Raw genomic sequence first — 20,297 nt, forward strand, 5'->3', positions numbered from 1 at the left:
TGTGCATCCCTACCCCCAGTGATCAGCATTCTGGAACCCAGTGAAAACTTCCCCTTTAGACGAGGTTTCAGAGTAGGAATCAGGGTCTGCCAAATGCAACGTGAGTTTATCCATCGAACTATTTTGTCCCAGCTGAGCCAAGGGAACCCTCAAGGGAACTGGCAGCCAGAAACACTTACTTACTTCATGTTTTAACTGTGGGGCAGAACAGAGGCCAGCACCATCATAATCATACACAATTGAGACATGAGATGTTCACAACACAGACACCAAGTGGACTTCATCTTTTTTCTTTTCTTTTTAATTTTTGGCTGGGCCGGGCCTTCGTTGCCGTGCAGGCTTTCTCTAGTTGCGGTGAGCCGGGGCTACTCCCTGGTTTCAGCGCGTGGGCTTCTCACTCAGTGCAAGCGGCTTCTCTGCTTGTGCAGCACGGGCTCTAGGCATGTGGGCTCAGTAGTTGTGGCTCCTGGGCTCTAGAGCACAAACTCAATAGCTGTGGCACACGGGCTCGGTGGCATGTGGGATCTTCCTGTATCAGGGATCAAACCTGTGTCTCCTGACTGGCAGTGGTTTCTTCACCGCTGAGCCCCCAGGGAAGCCCTATCTTCTTTCTTAAGTGAAGACATTGCAGACAGGTGTGTACCTGCCCTTAGGACCAGTTGACTATCCATCCTTAAGCATCTACATTCAGAGTGGAATGACACTCAGGGTGGCTACTACTGCAGCTTGAGAAGGCAGGTCCTCACCAGGACAGAGCAAGAGCCATTTCCTCTGGGGAGCCTCCTTTGGCCTCTTCCAGCAGAATTAAGCGTCCACTCCTCCGAGCTTCAGGTCCTTGTCATACCTCTCATCTCCAGTCTACTGAACCTCTGGTTTCAAGGACTCTGTTGTCCACCCTGGTGCCTAGAATAGCAACTGGTAGACAGTAAGCCCTTAACAGTAAGTATATATGATGAATGAATAGGATGAGTGAATGAATAACAAAACATGTACAGGCTGACAGCCAGTCATCCTTGAAGTAAATTCTAAATAAGTAGGCAGCCTCAAGGGCAGTCCATAGGTTATCAGAGTGATGGTCTAAAACTCAGGTCTAAGACCATTCCTTAAATTTGGACTGTGTTTTCCCAAAGGAAAAATGTAGTAAAACTGGGAAACATGACCGTCAACCCACTAATTGTGTTAACCCACAATGTACCCTGATGCTGGAAAAGATCGAGGGCAGGAGGAAAAGGGGGCGACAGAGGATGAGATGGATGAATGGCATCACTGACTCAATGGACATGAATTTGAGCAAACTCCAGGAGATAGTGAAGGACAGGTAAGCCTGGTGTGCTTCAGTCCTTGGGGTCGCAGAGTTGGACGCGACCTCGCAATTGAACAACAACAAATAAAAACCATGTACTTTGAAAGTGCGCTGTTTCAACAACACATAATTTCCACTTTTAGTCCAGGTTCTGAACAACAGATACTTACAGATGAACTCCGTTCATTTATTAGTTAATTTAGCAAAAATAAAGAAGGCATTGATTATTCATAGGGAACACCTACGGTTTGCCAGGGTCTAAGATGTTCAAGCTGGTTTTAGAAAAGGCAGACGAACCAGAGATCAAATTGCCAACATTTGCTGGATCATCGAAAAGACAAGAGAGTTCCAGAAATACATCTATTTCTGCTTTATTGACTATGCCAAAGCCTTTGACTGTGTGGATTACAATGAACTGTGGAAAATTCTGAAAGAGATGGGAATACCAGACCACCTGACCTGCCTCTTGAGAAACCTGTATGCAGGTCAGGAAGCAACAGTTAGAACTGGACATGGAACAACAGACTGGTTCCAAATAGGAAAAGGAGTACGTCAAGGCTGTGTATTGTCACCCTGCTTATTTAAGTTATATGCAGAGTACATCATGAGAAACGCTGGACTGGAAGAAACACAAGCTGGAATCAAGATTGCCGGGAGAAATATCAATAACCTCAGATATGCGATGACACCACCCTTATGGCAGAAAGTGAAGAGGAACTAAAAAGCCTCTTGATGAAAGTGAAAGAGGAGAGTGAAAAAGTTGGCTTAAAACTCAACATTCAGAAAACGAAGATCATGGCATCCGGTCCCATCACTTCATGGGAAATAGATGGGGAAATAGTGGAAACAGAGTCAGACTTTATTTTTGGGGGCTCAAAAATCACTGCAGATGATGACTGCAGCCATGAAATTAAAAGACGCTTACTCCTTGGAAGGAAAGTTATGACCCACCTAGATAGCATATTCAAATAGCAGAGACATTAACTTTGCCAACAAAGGTCTGTCTAGTCAAGGCTATGGTTTTTCCAGTGGTCGTGTATGGATGTGAGAGTTGGACTGTGAAGAAAGCTGAGCACCAAAGAATTGATGCTTTTGAACTGTGGTGTTGGAGAAGACTCTTGAGAGTCCCTTGGACTGCAAGGAGATCCAACCAGTCCATCCTAAAGGAGATCAGTCCTGGGTGTTCATTGGAAGGACTGATGCTGAAGCTGAAACTCCAATATTTTGGCCACCTCATGTGAAGGGTTGACTCATTGGAAAAGGCCCTGATGCTGGGAGGGATTGGGGGCAGGAGGAGAAGGGGATGACAGAGGATGAGATGGCTGGATTGCATCACCAACTCGATGGACATGAGTTTGAGTGAACTCCGGGAGTTGGTGATGGACAGGGAGGCCTGGCGTGCTGCGATTCATGGGATCACAAAGAGTCGGACACAACTGAGCGACTGAACTGAACTGAAGGGATAGATGGTGGCGACTGAGAGGCGAAAAGCAAAGCTATACCCCAAGGTAAAGCTTTACCCCACCATCCACTGGGGAGAACCCAGGTGTTAAACAGAGCACGAGGGTGAGCATGGGGTGGCGCAAGCAGAGAGACCCTTGAGCCTGAGAGTCAGGAAAGTTTTCCTGGAGAAGACACTTGAAGCTTAAGAAAAGCAGGCAGAGGAAACAGTATTTTAAAAGACACAGGTAAAAGAGAGTTCAAGATTTACAACAACTTAAGAGTCAACAGATCTGGGTTTCCTGTAATGCCTCTATGCTTTCCAGCTATGCTGGCTGTGGGTCCTTAGCACTCCCAAATTCACCATCTCCTCTGTAAAGTGGGTGACCTCAGCCTTAAAGGGGTGTGAGTGCTCCAGCCAAGATGGTGCGTGGAAATGCTCGGACTGCTCCTGACACAAGCTCTGCGCCTGGTGGGCTGCAGGACAGGAACGGCATATGGGTCATCCTCTGGGCAAAGGGCCACCCGGTTGCACAGGACTCAGGGCAGCGGAGGCCAGGTTGGTGCCTAGAGTGATCGACGTCACGGGAAGAAAGGCGCACAGGCAGAACTGGCAGGCGGCAGATAGGAAAGGAGACTCGGAAATGGAAAAACCTGGACGGTTACATGGTGAAAATAAGCAAGCCATGAGCCATTGCTTGAGAAAGGAAGCCTGGAAAACAGAGGAAGGTTCTGTGCATTTTGGTCCAAAACCCAATTCAGAGGCACCAAGGAAACTACTATTCTAGCTGCTTCTAATTTCAACTTTCCTGCACCTTTATTTTAGGTGCAAATTACCCAAGTGAATGGCAATTTTTCTCAGAGCTGTAGATAATATGCCAGAAGTGGAAGAATTAAACTTTGAAGACGAAAGATTTAATTAATTTTTAAGGTTCCCAAATGGGCTTTTAAAAATGAAATGGCTCAAAAGTACATTTACATCACAGTCAGAGCTAAAAAAAAAAAAAATGGATTATAGAGGATGCTTGCCTGTCTGCAGCTCATTGTTTGGAGTCAGGCTTAGCCTCGCCATCCAAGAACTGTAAAATTCACCATTAGCTGCTTTGATCACTTTATGAAAAATGAAAATGTCCAGTTCCACTGTGAAAACAAGGATACATGGATGTATGTATATATATATAGAGAGAGAGAGAGAGAAAGAGAGAGAGAGAATTGATACAGGATGGCCAATTGGTTGGATGGCATCAATGACTCAAAGGACATGAGTTTGAGCAAGCTCTGGGAGATGGTAGAGGACAGGGAAGCCTGGTGTGCTATACAGTTCATGGGGTTGCAAAGAGTCAGAGATGTTAACATCAGGTTAACATGACCAAGCCATCACAGTTTCTCCCGTGTGAAGTGGGGACACTAACTGTCCCTACTCCAGAGAGCTGCTATGAGGAGTAACAGTATGCAGTAACTATGAGCAACAATGATAATAAAACTAGGGGAGGGCAACGGCACCCCACTCCAGTACTCTTGCCTGGAAAATCCCATGGACAGAGAAGCCTGGCAGACTACAGTCCACGGGCCTGCAGAGTCGGACACGACTGAGCGACTTCACTTCCCTTTTGTCAGTCTTGCCTCGGAAGTATCTCCTGAATCCAGTGTGCTTGGCTTGGGTCCCTGAGGGAAGGGGTGGTCCAGAGAGCTCTGTAGGGCATCCCCAGGCCAGTACGTCACTCTCACACTAAGACGGTGTTTGTCTTTTCCATCCTCACTCCCTCCCAAGTGTGCAGCAGAGCCTTCCAGAGGTAGCGTGGCAGAAGGTATTGCAGCAGATCAAATGAGAAGCGGACAAGGATTCTACTGTTTCCTAATAACCCAGGCATTGAAGAGATTTATGAAAATATGAAATAAGGTCACTTGTCACTAAATTTTCTTTGTTTGGGAAAACACGGCCATTACTTTTCATAAAAATTAACTTACTAGGAACTTCCTGGTGGTCCAGTGGCCAAGACCCAATGCAGAAGGTACGAGTTCAGTCTCGGGTCAGGGAACTAGATCCCATGTAGGACAACTAAGATCCGGAACAAAAGAAAGAAGAGAGGACCTTTTTAAAAAAAAAAATTTAACTTAACTCTGTAATGGATTTATTGTTTTTCATTTGAAATCAGTTAGAAAGAAAGTGAAAGTGAAAGTGAAGTCACTCAGTCGTGTCCGACTCTTAGCAACCTGTGGACTATAGCCCACCAGGTTCCTCTGTCCATGGGACTCCCCAGGCAAGAGTACTGGAGTGGGTTGACATTTCCTTCTCCAGGGGATCTTCCCGACCCAGGGATTGAACCAGTTCTCCTGCATTACAAGCAGATGCTTTATAACGATCTAGTTTGGGGGGGGGGGAGGTGGAGCTTAATTTCTAACTTGTGATCACTAAAATCCACATAAGCAAAAGTCATTAAGGGTCTCGGTAAGCACGACCAGATAAAGGGGGCCAAGCCCTGCCATGTTGACCCCTGCCTCCACCCTCAGTCCTTGTGGTCACCACCTCCCCAGCGCGCCCCACCTAAGGTCTCCTCTGATCCCCTCACCCCCACCCTCCGGAAACATCTAAGGAGCCACTTTGAACCAGACATGGTGTTAGGCAAAGGAAATGCAAACAGCCGCAGTCTCTCCCTCCTGGATCTCACACGAGGAATAGTACAGGCAAAAGCAGGTCAAACAGATAAAAGCATTGCAAAGTGGAATACGTGTCCCCTCCTCCATCAGCACAGTCCCTTGCCATGGCTGCCCTGTTCTTATCCCTTGTCCTCAATGACCACAACCCAGAGTGCCTCAGTCTCTCTGGTGTCCACTCCTTCTGTAACTTCTTCTCAAGGCACACTAACCTCCTCGCCTCCTTTTGGGCGATAACGAAAAAACACCAGGAAATAAGCCTCCACCAAAAAACTTGGCTGCGGATATGGGGAAGCATTGCATAGGGCAGCCTGGAGTGTCCGGGCCCTCCTAGGAAAAGATGGTGCTGGGCCGGCTCTGCTGGAGCACTATGCCTCTCCACCCTCTAGATGAAGGTATTTTTTTTCACTAAAGTATATTTGATTTACAAGGTTGTGTTAGTTTCAGGTGGACAGCAAAGTGATTCAGTTATAGATACATTTGTAACTATTTTTTTTCAGATTCTTTTCCATTATCAGTGCAGTTCAGGTCAGTCGCTCAGTCGTATCCAACTCTTTGCGGCCCCATGAACCGCAGCACGCCAGGCCTCCCTGTCCATCACCAACTCCCAAGAATTTACTCAAACTCATGTCTATTGAGTCGGTGATGCCATCCAACCACTTCATCCCCTGTTGTCCCCTTCTCCTCCTGCCCTCAATCTTTCCTAGCATCATGGTCTTTTCAAATGAGTCAGCTCTTCACATTAGGTGGCCAAAGTATTGGAACTTCAGCTTCAATATCAGTCCTTCCAATGAACACCCAGGACTGATCTCCTTTAGGATGGACTGGTTGGATCTCCTTGCAGTCCAAGGGACTCTTAAGAGCCTTTTCCAACACCACAGTTCAAAAGCATCAATTCTTCCGTGCTCAGCTTTCTTTATAGTCCAACTCTCACATCCATACATGACCACTGGAAAAACCATAGCCTTGACTAGATGGACCTTTGTTGACAAAGTAATGTCTCTGCTTTTTAATATGCTGTCTAGGTTGGTCATAACTTTCTTTCCAAGGAGCAAGCGTCTTTTAATTTCATAGCTGCAATCACCATCTGCAATGATTTTGGAGCCCAAGAAAATAAAGTCTGACAGTGTTTCCACTGTTTCCCCATCTATTTGCCATGAAATGATGGGACTGGATGCCATGATCTTAGTTTTCTTTTTAAAAAAAAAAAAAAAAAAAAACTTTTATTTTGTATTGGGGTATAGCATATTAACAGACAATATTGTGATAGTTTCAGGTGAACAGCAAAGGGACTCAGCCATACATATACATATATTCATTCTCCCCCCAAACCCCCCTCCCATCCAGACTGCCATGAGACATTGAGCAGAGTTCCATGTGCTATACAGTAGGTCCTTGTTGGTTATCCTTTTCTTTTCTTTTTTTTTTTTTTAACATTTATTTATTTTAATTGGAGGCTAATTACTTTACAATATTATAGTGGTCTTGCCATACATTGACATGAATCCACCACGGGTGTGTTCCGCATCCTGAACCCCACTCCCACCTCCCTCCCCATCCCATCCTTCTGGGTCGTCCCAATGCACCAGCCCCAAGCAACCTGTCTCGTGCATCGAACCTGGACTGGCGATCCATTTCACATATGATAATATACATGTTTCAATGCCGTTCTCCCAAATCATCCCCCCTCTCCCTCTCCCACAGAGTCCAAAAAACTGTTCTACACATCTGTGTCTCTTTTGCTGTCTCGCATACAGGGTTATGATCTTAGTTTTCTGAATGTTGAGCTTTAAGCCAACCTTTTCACTCTCCTCTTTCACTTTCATCAAGAGGCTTTTTAGTTCTTCTTCACTTTCTGCCATAAGGGTGGTGTCATCTGCATATCTGAGGTTATCGATATTTCTCCCAGCAATCTTGATTCCAGCTTGTGCTTCTTCTAGCCCAGCGTTTCTCACGATGTACTCTGCATATAAGTTAAATAAGCAGGGTGGCAATATAGATTATTACAAAATATTGAGTACAGTTCCCTGGGATATACAGTAGGTTCTTGTTACTTACCTATTTTATATATAGTAATTTATGTCTATTAATCCCAAACTCCTAATTTACCCGTCCTTCAATTTCCGCTTTGGTAACCAGTCCATCCTAAAGATCAGTCCTGGGTGTTCATTGGAAGGACTGATGCTGAAGCTGAAACTCCAATATTTTGGCCACCTCATGTGAAGGGTCAGAGAAGGTAATGGCACCCCACTCCAGTACTCCTACCTGGAAAATCCCATGGACGGAGGAGCCTGGAAGGCTGCAGTTCATGGGGTCGCTGAGGGTCGGACATGACTGAGCAACTTCACTTTCACTTTTCACTTTTGACTTTCATCCATTGGAGAAGGAAATGGCAACCCACTCCAGTGTTCTTGCCTGGAGAATCCCAGGGACAGGGGAGCCTGGTGGGTTGCCATCTATGGGGTCACACAGAGTCGGACACGACTGAAGTGACTTAGCAGTAGCAGCATGTAACTCATTGGAAAAGGCCCTGATGCTGGGAGGGATTGGGGGCAGGAGGAGGAGGGGACAACAGAGGATGAGATGGCTGGATGGCATCACCGACTCGATGGACGTGAGTCTGAGTGAACTCCGGGAGTTGGTGATGGACAGGGAGGCCTGGCATGCTGCGATTCAATGGGTCGCAAAGATTTGGACACAACTGAGCTACTGAACTGAACTGAACTGAACCATAAGTTTGTTTTCTAGCTCTGTGGTGGATTTATTTCTATTTTGTATATAAATTTATTTGTATCCTTTTTTTTTATTCCACTTGTAAGCAGTGTTATGCACTACTTGTCTGTGTCTGGCTTATTTCACTTAGTATGAGAATCTCTAGGCCCACCCATGTTGCTGCAGATGGCGTTGTCTCATTCTTTTTAATAGCCGAGTTATACTTCATTGTATATGTCTCCTACATCTTCTTTACATTCAGCTGTTGATGGATATTTAGGTTGCTTCCAGCAGGTATTTATTTGACTTTGAAATTTTAAGGGAACGATTAGGCTGTTTAGACTCTGGATCCCTCCTGCCTGGGTGTGAATCTCAACTTTACCCCTTACAAGCTGTGTGAGCTTGGTCAAGTTCCTTCACTCTCTCTCCCTTCATTTTCTCATCTGTAAAATTGGAGCAACTACAGAATCTTTCTGAGTGGGTGGTTGCTAAGATTAAATTAGGTAGTAAAAGAAAAATTATTTAAGACATTACTTGCCACACAGTAATGACAATTTATCATCATCATTAGGACAATGTCCTCCCCAAAAAGAAAACAAAATTTTACACACACAAATATTTGCCTCTGTCCTGAATTCCACCTAAAACTGTAATCTATATGTTTATTAGACACACAGTTATACACTGGTTACCTTCAACTTTGATAACATCCCCTCATATATATTTTAAATATCTTTCCTTTTTATTTTGCCTAAGTATAGATATGAAGTTATGCAAAGTAGGGACAAGAAGAAAATCTTCCAAATTCCCGATGACCCTCTGTATTTTTTTTTTAATTATTATATGTACTTGGTAACAAGAATTTTTGCTTTGGTTTGAAATTTTTAATTCAAGATAACATAAATTCACCCATTCTTTTTTTATAACTTATTTACTTTTTAATTGAAGGATAACTGCTTTACAGAATTGTGTTGGTTTCTGCCAAGCATCAACATGAGTCAGCCGTGGTCCACCCGTTATTATTGTAGGCGATTCAAACCAACACAAGCCTACAGAAAAAAAAAAAAAGGCTGTCCCTTCTGTTCCTCCCCTTTGCCCTATCCCCACCCCAGAGTTAGTAGCATCCTTACCGAGGGTGACTTGCCATCCACTTTCTGTGTCCCCACATGTAGAGTTTAGCTTTTTTCCTACACACAAAATTATCTGCATACTGATCTTTCAACTTGCTTTTTCCACTTAATATATCATAAACAGCCTTTCATATCAGGACCTGATGGGCTGATAGATACTACTGCTCTAACTAAACCCTTTGATTCATAGACATCTGTTTCCAATTGTTGTTATTGTAAGCAAATGCTGCAGTGAACATCCTTGTACATGGCTATGTACATGTGCACCACTATGATTTACATCGTACTTATCTGCAGGCTCCTTACTACTAAAAAGGCTTTTTTATAGCTAAAAATTATTTTCTAAGTTGAATCCAAATCTAAAAGATGCCAGTTGTGATCTTAGATAACAAGTTGGGGGAAATCAATTGAATGTCAGGAAATTCATAAGTGAATTAAGCGGAAATGCTAATCCAGAGAGGGTAAACCAGATGGGGCTGTGTAATGCGGGATCCAAAGGTTTCTGGAGACACTTACGTTTGAATCAGAAGATGCAGCATGAGCTTTCTTGGCAGCAGAAATTGAAAGCAAAGTGATATTAAATTGATTTCCCCCCCCAAACAACTACTCCCACCAAATCATCGTTCATCATTCTATTTTTAAGTAGCAACAAGAATGTTGTACACATTTCCCATAAGCGAATGTTATTTAATGAAATTTTTATTCATGCACGTGCGTGTGTGCTAAGTCGCTTCCCAACTCTGTGGGACCCCATGGACTGTAGCCCACCAGGCTCCTCTGTCCATGGGGATTCTCCAGGCAAGAATACTGGAGTGGGTTGCCATACCCTCCTCCAGAGGAATCTTCCCAACCCAGGGATCGAACCAACTGTCTCATAGGTTTCCTACCTTGGCAGGTGGGTTCTTTACCAGTCGTGCCACCTGGGAGTCCTTATTTATGCACATTTTCCTTTTGAATAAATAGTTTCATACTTTTCCTCTCTCTTCATTGCTAATGTTACTAGAAGTGTGATGAGAACCTTGCCCTGTCCTCCACACTGGCCAGATTAGAAAAAGGGATGAAATCAGCCACACATGTTACTCCCCACAGGAAGATACACGCCCATTAAAAGTCTATCCAAAAACAAAAAACAAAAAAAGTCTATCCAAAGGCATATAGAAGAGAGCCAGTCAAACAGGGCCCTTCCACTCCCAAACTCTATACAGAGATGTTTGGTAGAGACATCGCCCTAATGGGAACTCCTTCCAAGAGTAAGGCCAGGGCGTGAACCAAAGGCAGCACTCTGAGGATGCACAATAAATCCTGGAAGGATGACTGGTGATGGTGTCGGGGAGGGGCAATGGGAGGGAGACTCGAGAGAAATCCAGTTAACAGTCAAACGGGATTTTAATGCAAAGGAGGGACTACTGCCTTCCTTCACTGTTACACTTTTTCTACGGTTAAATCATCTGTCACTTGGTTCTCCTTACCATCCTCCCCACAGTGACTGCCTCTGCTCATGCCTAGAGGTCCCCAGGTGACATCCATGCCCCAGGACCTGCTCCACCCCTTTCAAATCACACAGTTAGGCATCCAGTCACCACTGCCTCCTGTTCTCAGGGTCTTCCCTTCCTTAAGACTGTGGCCCTCGCAGTGGCCAACCTCAGGCACCTCCAAGCCAAGCTCATCCAGTGCGATCACAGCTGGACGCCTTCAGTGTCTCTCCTGTCTGAACTCTGGGTCTTTGCTGGGCACCTGCAGCAAACTCCTCTGAGTCAAAATCTTGTTGTTCAGTCTCTCAGTGGTCCAACTCTTTGCGACCCCATGAACTGTAGCACACCAGGCCTCCCTGTCCATCACCAACTCCCAGAGTTTACCCAAACTCATGTCCATTGAGTCGGTGATGCCATCCAACCATCTCATCCTCTTGTCCCCTTCTCCTCCTGCCCTCAATCTTTCCCAGCATCAGGGTCTTTTCAAATGAGTCAGCTCTTCGCATCAGGTGGCCAAAGTACTGGAGCTTCAGCTTCAACATCAGTCCTTCCAATGAACACCCAGGATTGATCTCCTTTAGGATGGACTGGTTGGATCTCCTTGCAGTCCAAGGGACTCTCAAGAGTCTTCTCCAACATCACAGTTCAAAAGCATCAATTCTTCAGTACTCAGCTTTCTTTATAGTCCAACCCTCACATGACTACTGGAAAAACCATAGCCTTGACTAGACGGACCTTTGTTGACAAAGCAATGTCTCTGCTTTTTAATATGCTGTCTAGGTTGGTCATAGCTTTCGTTCTAAGGAGTAAATGTCTTTTAATTTCAGGGCTGCAGTCACCATCTGCAGTGATTTTTTGGAGCCCAAAGAAATAAAGTCTGCCACTGTTTCCACTGTTTCTCCATCTATTTGCCATGAAGTGATGGGACCGGATGCCATGATCTTAGTTTTTTGAAAGTCACTCAGTCGTGTCCGACTCTTTGCAACCCCATGGACTGTATAGTCCCTGGGATTCTCCAGACCAGAATACTGAAGTGGGTAGCCTTTCCCTTCTCCAGGAGATCTTTCCAATCCAGGTGTCCTGCATTGCAGGCGGATTCTTTACCAGCTGAGCCACAGGGAAGCCCAAGAATACTGGAGTGGGTAGCCTATCCCTTCTCCAGGGGGTCTTCTCAACCCAGGAATCAAACCGGGGACTCTGCATTGCAGGCAGATTCTTTACCAGCTGAGCTACAAGGGAAGCCCATCTCCCTGAGTTTGCTCAAACTCAGTGACACCATCCAACCATCTCATCCTCTGTCACCCCCTTCTCCTCCTGCCCTCAATCTTTCCCTGAATCAGAGTTGGAGTCTTAGTTAAGTGTAAACTCAGTGTTACTAAACCATGGCTCCTTTTCCTTGTCCCCCTTATTACGATAAGGATACTCACCTGAGGCAAACGCTGTGCCTGGGGTCGTGCTGGGGGTGTACTGCTCACCCCAGCAGCCTGCACGAGCAAACCGGTACAGGGTTAAGTGTTCTGCAAGCAGAGGGTATCATCCTAGTAGCCAGAAATCAGCCATGGCGTGTGGGGTTTACACCTCAGAAATCATCAAAGAGGGCTCCCTTGGTTGCTCAGTGGATAAAAATCCCAAGTGCCAATGCAGGGGATATGGATTTAACCCCTGGTCTGGGAAGATCCCATAGGCTGCAGAGCAACTAAGCCCATGCACCACAGCTACTGAGCCTGTGCTCTAAAGCCCAGAAGCCACAACTCCTGAAGCCCGAGCCCCTAGAGCCCGTGATCTGCAACAGGAGAAGCCACCGCAACGAGGAGGCCACGCACCACAACGGGAGAGCAGCCTCACTCGCCACGGCAGTCACAGAAAAGCCTGCGCAGATATAGAGGCCCAACACAGCCAAAATAAACAAACAAAACTTTTAAAATAAAAAGAGCAAAGGAAGCCTTAAAAAAACAAAAACAAAATCAAAGACTACAAATCAGAAAGAAAAAAAAATGCATTCCAGGGAGTTCCCTCACAATCCAGTCATCAGGACTTTCACTGCCCTGGTCAGCGAACTAAGATGCCACAAGTCTCATGGGGTGGCAAAAAAGAAAAGAAAAGAAAGCATTCCAGAGAGCTATTTATTTAAAATTATCAGCAGATCACAGGTTATGTCTACGTCACTGAGACGACTCTCTGAACTCGCTTCTCACTGATAACTGCAGTGACCCTGGAAACGCATATGGGCCCTGGGGGAGTCGGCAATCCTTTTGAGGCTGTATTTTCAAAGAGCCAACCTGCTTTGGGTGAAATCAGCTAGAAGCAAGTGAGGAGGGGTGGGCTCTGGAGGGAGGTGCTGTAAAGCTCTGGAAGATTCTTGGCTGACTCTCGCACCTGCCCACAGAGCTCTCCTTTCGCACAGGTGACCAGGATCTTCACCTCATGCCAGGCTACGAACCCGCAGAAGGAACGCGGTGTGCTTCCAAGCTAATTAGGAAGGCAGAAGCGGGGGCAGGCTCCAAACCAGCCTGTCCGGTTTCAGTTAACCCCACAGGCCGGGACAGAAGCCCTGGGCCTCCTAAACTGATACCTCACATGGTTTTGATGTTTCTGTTTCTGCTTCATTGAAAAAAATTTTTTTAATTTATTACCTTGAGTGTATCAGGTCTGAGCTGTGTCATGTGGGATCTTCCGTTGTCGTGCACGGACTCTCCAGTCGTGGCGTGGGGTCAGCAGTTGAAGCCTGCCTGCTCAGTAGCTCTGCGGCACGTGGGATCGCCGTTCCCCGACTAGGGATCAGAACCTCCACTGCTGCATTGGAAGGTGAATTCTCAACCACTGCACCACCAGGGAAGGACCTGGAGACATTTTTTCTAGTTGTTTTAGGCAGGGAGAACAAGAAACAAAGAAACTGCAGTGGGGACAGAGTGCCAGCTGGACGAGAATGAGGCATAAATGTTTTGGCTGCCTGTTCCGAATTTCTGGGCTTTCCTGGTGGCTCAGCTGGTAAAGAATCCTCCTGCAATGTGGGAGCCCTGGGTTTGATCCCCGGGTTGGGAAGATCCCCTGGAAAAGGGAAAGGCTACCCACTCCAGTCTTCTGGCCTGGAAAATTCCATGGACTGTATAGTCCATGGGGTCGCAAATAGACACGACTGAGTGACTTTTGCTTTCTGAACTTCTATCTCTTGTGCACATGCTTTTTTTTTTTTTTTTTAATGTTTATTTATTTTTAATTGATTGATGATTGCTTTACAATATTGGTTTGATTTCTGTCATACATCAACATGAATGAACCATAGGTATACATGTGTTCCCTCCCTCTTGAAGCTCAGGGAATCCAAACTAGGGCTCTGTAATAACCTAAAGGGGTGGGATTGGATGGGGCGGGGTAGGGGTGCACGGGGAGGGAGACTCAAGAGGGTCAGCACACACTTTTAAGAGCAGCTGAATGGAGGATGGTAGGGATATAGGCTCAGCTTCTGGCCTGGGTTGGACCCCACTCCGCCCCCTGGGGCAGGCTTCTTACTCCCCGTCTGCCTCAATTTCCTTATCTGTAAAATGGGGACGATAATAACACCTGATTTCACAGCCTCACTGTGAAGATTAGAGAACCAATCCCACAAAAGGCTGGCTGCAGAGGCGCACAAGGGCAGTGATACGAGGCCCCTGGCTGTAAACGGCCTGCACACTCAGGGTGAATGCTCTGGGTCATCTTTTTGAAATTCTTAGTAATTTCATCTTCAGAATTTCTTTTTTAATTAAAAAAAAAGTTTCTGTTGGCCAGGCTGCACGACTTGTACTTAGTTCCCTGACGAGGGATTGAACCTAGACTGTTGGCATTGAAAGCTCAAAGTCCTCACCACCGGACCGCCAGGGAGTTCCCACAGGGCTGGAATTTCTGTTTTGTCAGTGAAGTCTCACGGGACAGGAACAAGGCCAGGGCTGCCCTCCGTGGTGGTTGCAGCCGGCCTGTCTTCCTAGGGAAGGCTCCCAAGCCCCTGCCCCAGTGCCCCCCAGCAGCCAGGGTGTGTGCCCCACCATGTCTGGGACCAGGGCCCACTCCTGACCCAGGTGCCCAGCGTGTCCAGGCGCCAAGGCTGCGAAGCCCTGGGGGGCCACCTGTCTGCCAGGGATTGGGTATACCTGCCCTGTCCCCAGCCAGGGCGGTGCTTTGGTTTGGCAGCTGGTGGGAGGGGATTCAGCTGCTGGGAGAAGTGGACGTGGACACTAACAGTCAGGACAGGGCTCCTGGGCACTGGAGGGTCTACCCCGCCTCAGGAGAACGATCTTAGATAGAAAACGGAAATCAGCAGGACAGGCTGAGCACACAAGAAAGCAACCACGCTCAGTGTGTCAGTGCCTTTCACGGCGCTTTCCCTGCTGGTTGAGCAAGGGGCTCCATACTTTCACTCTGTGCTGGACCCCGAGAATCATGCAGCCAGTCCTGCTGAGAACCAGCCCTGGCACACAGTATGGCACGATGAGAGTTAGCTGTCATAATAATTATTCAACTCCGTGTGTTCTGCGTGGAGTCACGTGTCTTGCAGGCCTTTTTCCTGTCCTGGCATAGAAAGGTTAGAAAGAAAGGAAGAAAGAGCGCTAAGTCGTGTCCAACTCTTGCGATCCCATGAACTGTAGACTGCGAGGCTCCGCTGTCCATGGGGTTCTCCAGGCAAGAAGACTGGAGTGGGTTGCCATGTCCTCCTCCAGGGCATTTTCTGGGCCCAGGGATTGAACCCAGACCTCCCGCATTGCAGGTAGATGCTTTTACCGACTGAGCTACGAGGGAAGCCCCAAAAGGTTAGGGGCCATGTCTATTCAGGGTCCCCCTGGGGCCTCATACAGCCCCCTCCCACTGATACGGATGCCCCCCCAGTGACAAAAGATGACATCCATCACGGAGATGAGTTTTCTCATTGATTCTGACAGGTCAAACCACCATGTCTGTCAAAGCAGGCGAGCACTAAAGCCCTATTGATGTCTACAGGGGAAGTGGGGAAGGGGTCGTCTGTCTACCTGGATCTGGAGAGACCCACCACCCGGGAGCCCTTTAAAAGGAAGCTGGGCTCCAGGTGAGACACTGTGGACACTAAACGCGTCAGAGCCGCTGCCCAGGAGGAGGCCAGCTGCGCGCTGCCCCTTGGCCTTGGCCGTCACCCAGCCTCAGCTCTCCTTACAAATGGTAAGGGCAAATGCGCCGTTAGGGTGGGATTCCTGACTTCATCGTAACGCCGGAGTTGTGAACCGCGGGTGGTGTTTCCCCCTAACCTGCCACAGACTCGGCGTGTATGTGAACCGCCAGGCCACAGAGGACAAGAACACTCCTGGAAATTACAACGTTGGTCCCTTAGGGTGTGTTTCTCTGTCTTCTGATTTTTTAAAAATTGGGTTTATGTCATTCTTCCAGTGTAAACATTCCCTTTAAAAGCTTTAAGTCTTTAGATGTTCCTCAGTATTTATTTATCCGAGAGTTTCAGTTCAAGTTCCTAGTGACGATTTTATTTTGATTTAGTCTCCTTTGCCAATCCTGTAATAGTACAGCTGCCGTTTTTCTAAACATTCATGGTGAGCAGGGTAATTTACTGAAAAATATCAAGGGTTTTAGAGACAGGCTGAGCTTTTCCACGGATTAGGAACTTGATGAATGTGTCAGGAAAGTAGAGATAAAGACACCTGCTTGTAGCAGGGAGGGTGAGGGTCAGCTGCAAGGGAGTAAGCACCCCCAACAGTAGATAGAGGTTTATTTCTCTCTCAGGTAGAAGGCCAGGTAGGCGGCTAAGGCAGGTGTGGCGTTTGGGACACAGACTTCTACCAGTTTCTCTGCTGAGCATCACCAAGTTGGCCTCATGTGCCCACGCTGGCTGCTTCAGCTCCTGCCTTCTCCTCTGCCAGCTGGTTAGAAGCAAGGAAGTTTCTAGAAGCTGCATACACTAGCTGTAAGAGGAGCTGAGCTGGGAATTCCCTGGTGTTAGGACTCCGTTCTTTCACTGCTCAGGGTATGGGTTTAATCCCTGGTCAGGGAACTAAGACCCAGCAAGCCACATGGTGTGGCTTTTTTTTTTTTTTTTTTTTAAAAAGAGGAGCTAAGCAATGTTAGTTTCACAACCCTGTGTCCAGCAAAAAGTCAGGGATACTGTTGCCAAAAAAGAGAGGGGTGGGATGGGGTAGGAAGGATGAATTAGGAGTTTGGATTTGAGTCTTTTTTAGTTTCTTTTATGTTTTTCCTACACACTACTCTATATAAAATAGATAAACAACAAGGCCCTACTGTCTAGCACACAGAAGTATAATCAACGTCTTGTAATAACCTATAGTGGAAAGAATCTGAAAAAGAATAGATATATGTAAGTATGTGTAACTGAACACTGCTGTACAACTGAAACTAACACAATTTTGTAAATCAACTATACTTCAACAAAAAGTTGTTTTGAAAAAAAGAAAAAGGATAGGAATGCAGATATTGGGAAGAACTCATTTAGATTATATCTGTAAAATGCCACCGCAGTGCTATATACAAAGAGAGCTGTAGAGCACTGACCTTTGTTATCATCACTGTATGTATTTCTGCTGACCTTAAACATACCATGAAATTCTGACAAGACGTCAGCTGTCATTCTTACGTCTGTACCTTTCAACATACCATGTCATCACCTCTCACAGTTTTTCAAATTTCTCTTTTATGCTAGTTTTTTTTTTTTTTTTGAGGGGGCTGGATAGTGGCACTGTTCTGGGTCTTTGTTGTGGCATGTGGGATCTAGTTCCCTGACCAGGGATCACACCTGGGCCCCCACATTGGGAGCCCAGAGTCCCAATCACTGGGCCACCAGGGAACTCCGTCTTTACACTAGTTGTATGCATCTTTATTATCAGGGGCCCCAGTGCTTCAGGCTTCCCAGCTGGCTCGGTGGTAAGGAATCCCCCTGCCAGTGCCGGAGACACAGGATACGCAGGCTTAATCCCTGGGTGAGGAAGATCCCCGGGAGGAGGGCATGGCAACCCACTGCAGTACTCTTGCCTGGAGAGTCCCGTGGACAGAGGAGCCTGGTGGGCTAGAGTCGGACACGACTGAGCGTGCACATACGCTCTGTTCTTCAGCAGCGCCCAGATTCATGAGAATGTTTTTTGTTTCTTTGGCTTGGGGTTCATCGTGCTTCTCGGAGCTGTGGGATTAGAGTTTTCATCAAATTCAGAAAATTGGGAGCCATTATTTCTTCAAATTTTCTTGTTGTCCCTTCCTCTCTTCCCTCTATTTGGGAATTACACTTCCAGGTATGTTAGGCCACTTGAAGTTGTCCAGGTTATTGATGTTCTGTTCATTTCTTAAAGACTCCTTACTCTTTGGGTCTTACTTGGATTGTTTCTATTGTCTTCAAGTTCACTCATCTTTTCTCCGGTAGTGTCTACGCTGTTTATTCTTTCCAGTGTGCTTTTCATCAGAGATGTTGTAGTTTCTATCTCTCCACCTTTGAGTCTTTTTAAACTTCTTTTCTGTCTCTCCTAACAATGCTTTTGCTGTCCTCAGCCTTCTGGTGCATATAGATTCTGTTGCAGTAGCTGTTGTAACCTGCTTGTCTACTGGCATCCGTGTTGTCACGGGCGGTGATTTTCCCTCACTCCTGGCCATTTTATCCTGTTCTTTGTATGCCTGGTAATTCTTTATTACAGGCTAAACGTTTTGGAGTTTACCTTCTTGGTGCTGGATATTCTTTTTTTTTTTTTTTTGTAATATGCTTATCTTCTGGGACACAGGTCAGTTACTGGGGAATGGTTTGATCCTCCCCGGGGCTTTATCAGATAGGACCAGAGCAGCCCGTAGCCTCGGGCAGATTTTTCTCTGCTTCTGAGGCAGTCTCTGGCTTCTCTATCTGATGCCCCGCGGGCATGAGGTTTTTTTCCACCACTGGGGGGAACACCGCCTATTACTGGGCCAGGATTCCTCTGCCTGCTCCTTTCAGGGAGTCCTCCCCTCAGCCTCGGGCAGTTGTCTCACCCATGAGCTCTGGTCAGGGAGGGACTCTGCAGATCCCTGCAAGTCTGGCTCTGGGGGCTGGCTCCCCCTGCCACACACACACACACCTGCCCCCAGCACTCTGTCAAAATTCTGTCTTGGCTTCTCTGGACTCCCAGCTCTCTACATCCTCAGGGTCCAGAGAGAGACCCCCGAATTCCCCAGCCCCTGGGTACAGCAGTGCTCACAGCAGGCTCTCTGGACACCCGAACACCAGCCCCACTTGCCTGCATCCTGGAGATTGCTTCCCAGAGCCCTCCTGACACGACAGCAGGCACTCTGGGCTTCGTGCTTGCAGCAGCACCCCCAGATCACCCAGTGCGCCCCTTCTGTGCCCACCTGTGCACTCACCCTCTACCAGTGGCTGCCATGCCCACCAAGGTCTCTTCTCCTTGCCTGGAGGCTGTGACTAGACCTGGCCCAGACGCTCCCAGAACTTCTCGCGGTCAAGTGGGTTACAACCACACCTTCTTCAACGAATTCCGAGGCCCTCTTCCAAGTTGGTCCTTTAGGGGCAGGGTCCCCCACCTCCGGGCTGCGGACTGGTACCTCCTGTCAGATCAGCGGCAGCATTGAAGTGCAAAATAAATGAAAGATGCTTGAATTATCCTGAACCACCCCTGGTGCCTGGGAAAATTGTCTTCCACGAAATCAGTCCTTGATGCCACAAAAGGTTGGGGACTGCTGCTTTCAGACTTCTTCTAGAACTTTCCTCCCATCTTGACAATTTACTCGCCTATCTTGACTTATCCTTTACATGAAACTTTCCCCGCTGAAGTTATTGTGTGGTTTCTGGCTCTGGATGGACCTAGATTGCTAGAGACACTGATTTTTTTCATAAGTCATTCTTGAACCTGGCATCATTGCTGAATTTCTCATTAGTTCCAATAGCTTGTTGTTTTTGCTGGCTTTTTAATAGGTGACTGCATCATCTCAAACAGTGACAATCCTGACACTCCTCTTTCTCTTCTGATAACTCTTTCATCCAGTTCCACTTCTGTTGTGTTGGCCAGGGTCTCCAATACTATGTCCAGTGCTGGAGACGATGGACAGCTTGGATCCTTGTCATGTTCCCCTAAAGGAATACGCCTAGAGAATTCCCTGGCAGTCCAGTGGTTAGGACTCTGTGCTTTCACTGCTGGGGGCCCAGGTTCAACCCCTGGTCAGGGAACTAAGATCCTATAAACTGCGCAGTGCAGCAGCAAAAAAAAAAAAGTAAAAATTATCTATCACCTAGGATATCTGCTACAGATTTTTGGTACCAGGTTAAGGAAGTTTCTTCCTATTCTTAATATTTTAATTATTTTTAAAATCACAAATGGATGTTAAATTTTTTCACATACTTTTTCTGGAGCTTTTGAGATAATCCTCAGGACTTTCTCCTTTAGACTACTGCAAACTTATTGATAGATATTCCCCTAATTGAGAGAAAGACAAGGGGTACAATAAAGTGTGGAGGAGATCCCAGTTAATAGCTTAAAATCTTGTCTTCTAATCCATAGCAATAGTATCTAGAAAGTATTATCCTATGCGAAAAGAAAGAGATTCTGGGAAACTCCCTGGCGTTCCAGTGGTTGGGACCCTGAACTTTCA

At 46.6% G+C, this 20,297-nt stretch overlaps 1 long non-coding RNA gene across 1 annotated transcript; it reads right to left on the reverse strand.

Moving 5' to 3' along the window:
- Positions 1–6,613: 6,613 nt before the first annotated feature.
- Positions 6,614–13,552, reverse strand: LOC147373412 (uncharacterized). The gene is made up of 2 exons (XR_015161885.1): positions 13,346–13,552; positions 6,614–7,361 (listed from the first exon to the last, which is right to left on the reverse strand). It is a non-coding gene; the product is annotated as an uncharacterized LOC147373412 (long non-coding RNA).
- Positions 13,553–20,297: the final 6,745 nt, after the last annotated feature.

Source organism: Bos grunniens, chromosome 4 (assembly GCF_055505025.1).
Source record: "Bos grunniens cultivar Pamir isolate PY7600 chromosome 4, Bosgru_T2T1.0, whole genome shotgun sequence".
In the NCBI taxonomy this organism is placed as follows: Eukaryota; Metazoa; Chordata; class Mammalia; order Artiodactyla; family Bovidae; genus Bos; species Bos grunniens.